At 40.9% G+C, this 6,473-nt stretch overlaps 1 long non-coding RNA gene across 1 annotated transcript; it reads left to right on the top strand.

Annotated features, from left to right (window-relative positions):
• The first annotated feature begins 427 nt into the window (after positions 1–427).
• Positions 428–2,342, top strand: LOC307013405. The gene is made up of 2 exons (XR_013800978.1): positions 428–1,265; positions 1,925–2,342. It is a non-coding gene; the product is annotated as an uncharacterized lncRNA (long non-coding RNA).
• Positions 2,343–6,473: the final 4,131 nt, after the last annotated feature.

The raw sequence follows: 6,473 nt of genomic DNA on the forward strand, positions 1-6,473 counted from the left end.
CAATCAAGCCTCATGAAATTAATCATCTATGTAAAATTCAAGACTGCCTCAAGGACTTAAAAACGTGGATGACCTTAAACTTTTTGATGTTAAACACGACCAAAACTGAAGTTATTGTACTCGGCCGGAAGGATCTACGAAACAAATTATCTAAAGATATACTAACTGTGGAGCTATATATATCTTATATTATTTAATAGTTTAACATTTATTTTCTTGCTGTTTATAGTGTTTATTATTATTATTATTATTATTATTATTATTATTATTATTATCATTTATTTATATGTATTCTTAGTCAGTGTCATAAGTTAAAGTAGTTTATATGCTTTTATTTTGAAGCAGGCATGTTTTGGGCACTGGGTGATTAGAGCACCTGGTGTAATTGTATATATTAGAGACAGGTGGGTGGTGGGAGCCAGAGCACTAGTAGGCAAACGTTTTTTTACTAACTATGGATGGCATTAATTTTGCCTCCAGTGAGACTGTAAGGAATCTTGGTGTTATATTTGATCAGGATTTATCCTTTAACGCCCACATGAAATCAATTTCAAGGACCGCCTACTTCCATATAAGTAACATTGCAAAAATTAGGCATATCTTGCCTCAAAACGATGCAGAGAAATTAGTCCATGCATTTGTTACTTCAAGGCTGGATTATTGTAACTCTTTATTATCAGGTTGTACCAAGAAGTCAGTTAAGTCAGCTTCAGCTGATTCAAAATGCTGCAGCTTGTGTACTAACTAGAGTTAGGAAAAGGGACCAAATTACTCCTGTTCTGGCTGCCTTACACTGGCTCCCTATAGAACACAGGATAGAATAAAAAATTATTCTTGTCGCCTACAAAGCCCTTAATGGGCAGGCGCCATCTTACCTTAAAGAACTCATTATACCCTACTGTCCTACTAGGGCATTGCGTTCCAAGAATGCAGGGTTATTGGTTGTTCCTAGAGTCTCTAAAAGTACAATGGGAGCCAGAGCCTTTTCTTATCAAGTGATAAGTGCTTAAGACCTTCCTTTTTGATAAAGCTTATAGTTAGGGCTGATTAGAATCAGCCCCTATTTTTGCTGATATAGGCTTAGTTTGTTGGGGGACATCTTACTTCTTCCTTCTCTCTGTCTGTACCTGTGTACTCTCATGTTCCGAATAACCCAGCTTCCCCAAATTTCTTTCTTTTTGGTGTCTATATACGCCGGAATCCGGCATCTATTGCACGTCTGTCCGTCCTGGGAGAGGGATCCCTCCTCTGTTGTTCTCCCTGAGGTTTGTCCCATTTTTCCCTTTAAATTGTGGGTTTTCTCCGGAAGTTTTTCCTTGTACGATGTGAGGGTCTAAGGATAGAGGGTGTCGTATTGTCATACTGATATTCTGTACAAACTGTGAAGTCCACTGAGACAAATGTAACATTTGTGATATTGGGCTATATAAATAAACATTGATTGATTGATTGACATGGGTGTCCAAGGTTATTGGACTGCTCTAAAAAGGGAAAGCCCTAATGTAAAACATCTGTTTACAGACCAAATATTGATATATTAAAGCAATAGTATTTTTATTCTACTGGAGCATTTATTGTGCATTTTGTTATTAGATTTTGCATGGAGGCCCGTATATTTTAGTTTTTGTCAAATGCAATATTTTACTGCAGCATGGTTTTTCTTTTGAATGCTTAATATTGTATGTTGCATTTTTTAGAGGCCTGGGTATTTTAACTATGCAACTATGCTAGCTGTTGTGCATATGGCAATACAATCTTTAAAATTGAATTATTTTTACAAACTGTCTTATTTAAGAGCAACGCAGACAGGATATGTGCATGCATATATACATGCCAGTTAGAATACAATACTTTGCTATTATATGGTCTATCCCTGTTACGTGCTCCCTTTTTCTGTTCTCTTCTGTGTCTCTCTGCTGCGCAGGTACACCTGGTCCGCCCCTGGCTCCGCCTCCCCCAGGTGTCCTAATTACATTCAGCTCGGGAATTAAAAAGGAGAAGCTGGAGGAGAAGAGGTCTCGCCCCCGATCCTGATGCCGGGAGACACTGTTCGGGAACAAGCTAGCGGGTGTTTCGGATCTGTAGCTTCTGAGTGTTATAATGATAAACTTGTGTGTTCTGGAGGATCTGTTAGTATAGTTTTTTCACGGCTTTGTTTCACCCGTAGTCATTTGTTAGACTTTTGGGTAGGGGAGGGGCGTCTGGGTCCTACGGCCCGTGGTGTGGCTGGCCCAAGGCCCCCTTCTGCTTTTGTTTGTTTTTAGTCCTCCAGACCTCGTTCTTTTGCCGGTTGGCCTTTGTGTTTTACGGCTGTAACACCACAAATAAATGGTCACCGTTAAGTAATGAATGTTTGGTGTGTTTTCTTTTATGTTGCGGGTCTCCCCATGAGCCAATACCACTGATACCTCATTCACACCAACGCAACTCCGGTTCAAGCTCCGTGCTAGAGCTTTTCAGGTTCAGAACCGGTTCTTCGGTTTAGCTCCGGCTCTTTTCACATTGCCCAGAGTCCGACTGGTGCTGAGTCATTGCGTCATCGTTTGCGTCATGACGTAACCGTTTGCGTGCCTGCTTCATAAAGCCAAACCGCACGGAAACCCCTCACAGCTGACACCGACAACAACAACAATGGCCGATTGTGCTCCACACCTCATCTAGTTTATAAACCATAAGTAAAGTGAAGGCACCATAAGTAAAGCGAACGCACCCGCAAGGACACCTGGCCTTCTATTGGTTGAGGGATTTTGACACTCGAAACGGGTCCGCGACCCACTTTTGGGTCGCGACCCACCAGTTGAGAACCACTGGTTTAGATGGTGTTGCTCCATCTGGGTCACTGCCGGTGGTTGAGACGGTGGGTTTGGCGACTAGTTTTATAGCCCCATTTACATTACTTAGGTGCTTCAGGAGATTGGCATTGCTGTTTTTCGATGTGGACAATGCTTTCTGTCCTGCACACAGTTTACATTTTACTGTAATATTTTTTGCGTCCTTTATCCCCACAAATTGAAAATAGTGGTTATATTTCCAAGTTGCAAATGCGCTGCTGCTCTCGCTGATACGTGTGTGTGTGTGTGTGTGTGTGTGTGTGTGCGCGGGTGGTGAGCGTTGCTGTGTGTGTGTGTTAGCATTAGCAAGTGTTCGTGTGTGTATTTTCCCATAAGGCAAGACCCGCCCAACTCTGTCTCTGATTGGCTTGCCCTGAAATGTTACCCCGCGTTAACCAATCATCCATCCTCTCTGGTTACTTTCACTTTTCCATGGTGCTGTGAGAGGACATCGCTGTATTCGCCTGTAATGCGGCTTTCACATGTAGAATTTTTGACAATAAAGCTGAATTTGACTTTCGCGTGCTTGCATATTTTAACAAAGCTTTTCATTTTAGCCACACTGAATTTAACTAGAAGTCATGGCTGTGTCAATTACCAGTCTGATATCGTTTTACAAAGATGACAAGAAGAGTGTAGATTGAGGAGAGAACCACTACAAGTCAGGACACGTAACAGTGCAGCCTAGATGAAGGTGTGCTTACCGGTGTTGTCAGGGCTAGCATGAGGGACAAGGTTTATAGTGTCGGTGAGTAGTGATAGCAAGAGTACCGTTAACCTAGAGTTAATTTATTCACATTAATTCCCATCAACAAATCAATTGTATGTGTCACATGAAATATTTATTAGGCAAGGCATGGCAAGTTTATTTATATAGCACTTTTCAACACAAGGCAAAAATGAAAGACATTAAAACAATGGCATTTAAAATCAGTCATTAAAAAGAAAAGCTAATAAAATAAACATTAAAAGAAAAAATACATGGATAAAAGTTACAGTGCAGTCTAAGATATGAATAGTTCAATTAAAAGCAGCGACAAAAAGAAAAGTCTTCAGCCTGGATTTAAACGTAGTAAGAGTTGCAGCGGACCTGCAGGTTTCTGGGAGTTTGTTCCAGATATTTGGAGCATAATAACTGAACGCTGCTTTACCATGTTTAGTTCTGACTCTGGGGACAGAAAGCTGACCAGTCCCTGAAGACCTGAGAGATCTGGATGGTTCATAATTTAGCAGGAGGTCAGAAATGTATTTTGGGCCTAAACCATTCAGTGCTTTATAAACAGCAGCAGTATTTTGAAATCTATTCTTTGACACACAGGAAGCCAGTGTAAAGACTTCAGAACAGGAGTGATGTGATCCACTTTCCTAGTGTTAGTGAGGACTCGAGCAGCGGTGTTCTGAATCAGCTGCAGCTTTCTAATAGATTTTTTAGTGAGACCTGTGAAGACACCATTGCAGTAGTCCAGTCTACTGAAGATAAAAGCATGGACACGTTTTTCCAAATCCTGCTGTGACATTATTCTTTTAATCCTAGATATGTTCTTTAGGTGATAGCAAGCTGATTTAGTAACTGTTTTAATGTGACTGTTGAAACCAATAACTAATTTAACCCGCTGACAAGAGAGCCCACCTCCGAAGATCGTGACTGGCTGAGGGACAGACTCGGGGGCAGGCTTTCAGGAATTTCTTGGCTTCTCTCCCCCGAGCCAGAGGAGGAACACTACAGCTTGGAAACACTTACTGTTCCTGAAATTATCAAATCTGTTGGGCATCAGGGACCTGAGGAAATTGTGGCAAGCATTGCATTGTCTGAAGAGCAACAGAGGGCAATTCAGGTGGCTACCACTGGTCAGCGAACCAACCCAAACTGGCATTTGTTCAGGAAAGGAAGGTTGACTGCCAGCAACTTTGGAGCTGTCCTGAGGTCAAAGCGTGTGTCTGCTTCCTTTATTGCCAGGGTGCTAGGGCAACAACAGGCCCTTGATGGTGTTTTGTCTGTACAGTGGGGGACTATGAATGAATGTGAGGGCGTCAGGGCATTCACCACTGCAACCCAGATGCAGGTCCATGAGTCAGATTTGTGGCTCTCCCTATCAGGATTGTTGGGGGCATCTCCAGATGGTCTGGTAGGGTCTTCCGCTGTGCTGGAGGTAAAGTGTCCCTACGGAGCCAGGGAAATGACAATTAGTGAAGCATTGCAAATCAAGGGCTTCTGTGTCAGTAAGGAAGGAGAAACATTCAGCCTGCGTGAGGAACATCTTTACTGGCACCAAGTGCAAGGTCAGCTTCACCTCACTGCAAGGAAGAAGAAATAAAAAAATTGTGAATTGTTTTTAATTTACATTTACTCGCCTTTGCAATGTTGTGGTTGTTAGAGTGTTAGGTTTCCTGTCAGCTCGTCTGTTGGGAAGATATAAAATATTAGTTTCATGGAAGTCACACCGTCACATATACTGTAAGAGCATTAAGACATACAGTACATAGGCTAAAACAAAACATCTAAAGATATAACCTTGCACTTTGATAAGTCTCGTGAACATTTTCACTATTTTGACATTTTTATAGATGAAAATTGAACTAAAGAAATAAATGGTAGATTAATCCATATTGAAAATAGGTGTTCTACACTAATTAATAGCTGCTACACTAATTATAATAGTTATAAGATATTACTGTATTGATCCCAATTTGGGAAATGTTTGTGTTGCAGCAGCATAACAAGAAAAACAAAATATAAGTTATTATATATACAAAAGTATGTGAGGGATGGAATATTAAATTGAATATAAATGTAAAATGTACATGTGATTTTACGTCCAAGAGAAGCTATGGAGCAGAGAGTTCTCTGCCAGCCAGATGTGATTTGTTATTAGTTCAATATGTCAAACTGATTTCCCTGACTACAATCTTTAGTTACATGGTGAAACGTTATGCTGCTTGCACTAATTAGACTTATCATATAAGCATAACAGGTTTTCATAGGATGTATTCATTATCTTTACTTGTGTTGCGGTCTTTTCAGCAGCGCCATCTCTAAAACGGCGATACAGTCGCTACCCATCATTTACATTTCACCGTGACATGGACAAAAATGTAACGTCAGCTTACCTCATGGCACGAATCCAGACTCTCCTTTGGAAAACATTGGCCGGGAAACGATAGAACAAGCACGTTTCATGCGAAGACCTGTGGCTGCAACCCGGAGCAAAGCAACAAACCATTGCGTAGCTAACTAGTAGCGCTAGCTTTAGCTAACGTTAGCTAACGAAACGAACTGCCGAGTAAAATTGGAAAACACTGGTAATGAATTATTCTATAATTTGTAAAACTGTGTTAAAAACGACAATTTCAAAAATACAGATTCTAATGGTCAGATATAGATATACAGATACTAAAGATAGGCAGGTACTTGCTTTCAAGCAGAACACAGGGGAAAACAAACTTAGCGGGAGTGTTTACGTGTTCTGCGTAATGACGTACAACGGCCTCGACAATTTCTGTAGTCCTATTCAGCCACTCTGTAACAACCATCGTTTTTCAGACACGTAAACTCTTCAAAAAATCCCCAGTGGGGTCACTGCTGACGTATTTAATGTCGTAGAACAAAACGTGACTTATCTCTTAAATTTGTGTCAACCACAG

This window comes from Notothenia rossii (assembly GCF_949606895.1).
Source record: "Notothenia rossii genome assembly, chromosome: 7".
Lineage (NCBI taxonomy): Eukaryota > Metazoa > Chordata > Actinopteri > Perciformes > Nototheniidae > Notothenia > Notothenia rossii.